This window comes from Pteropus alecto, unplaced genomic scaffold (assembly GCF_000325575.1).
Source record: "Pteropus alecto unplaced genomic scaffold, ASM32557v1 scaffold94, whole genome shotgun sequence".
In the NCBI taxonomy this organism is placed as follows: Eukaryota; Metazoa; Chordata; class Mammalia; order Chiroptera; family Pteropodidae; genus Pteropus; species Pteropus alecto.
The window spans coordinates 5,824,662-5,825,232 of record NW_006437736.1 but is presented as its reverse complement, the minus strand read 5'-3'; positions in this window follow the sequence as shown (position 1 = coordinate 5,825,232).

Below are 571 nucleotides of genomic sequence, written 5' to 3'. Positions count from 1 at the left end.
AACCCCCCCCCGGCCCGGCCCCGGCGGACGCAGGCGACGGAGAGACCGCCGCCGACCGCCTGGGCCTCTTCCCCAAGTCTCGCCCACTCCGGGGCTCCGAGATCCTCTCCTGTCAAAAACGCGAGCCAACTCCAGACGAGCGCTCCTCCGGGCCTCTCCCGTCTTCGCCGTCTTCCCTTCCTTAGGAGGAGGAGAATTTACGGGGGGCGGGGTGAGGACGGAGAAACGAGAGGCCTTCTGGCACTTTCACCGCTAATACAGCCCGTCTCTGGCAGGTGACAGGCCAGACTTTTACCCCATCGGTAACCTTCTCAACTAGCGGGGAAGTGGTTGAGACCAGTGGGTGAGACCAGTGTCTGTCTGTGCAGAGTTGGGTGTGAGTGCCAAAGCTCTGCCGTGCAGCGCTCATAGAGGACTGTCAGCTTGAGCACCGCTGCAAATCACAAGTGCCCCGGCTCGGGGAGGCCCTACCTTTGAGTACCTCTATGGAAGAGAAAAGAGGTTGGAATTTCATTTTGTAAATGCACCAGCTGTCGTCAGAAAGCTGTTTCCTTGGTGTACGTCTAATTAC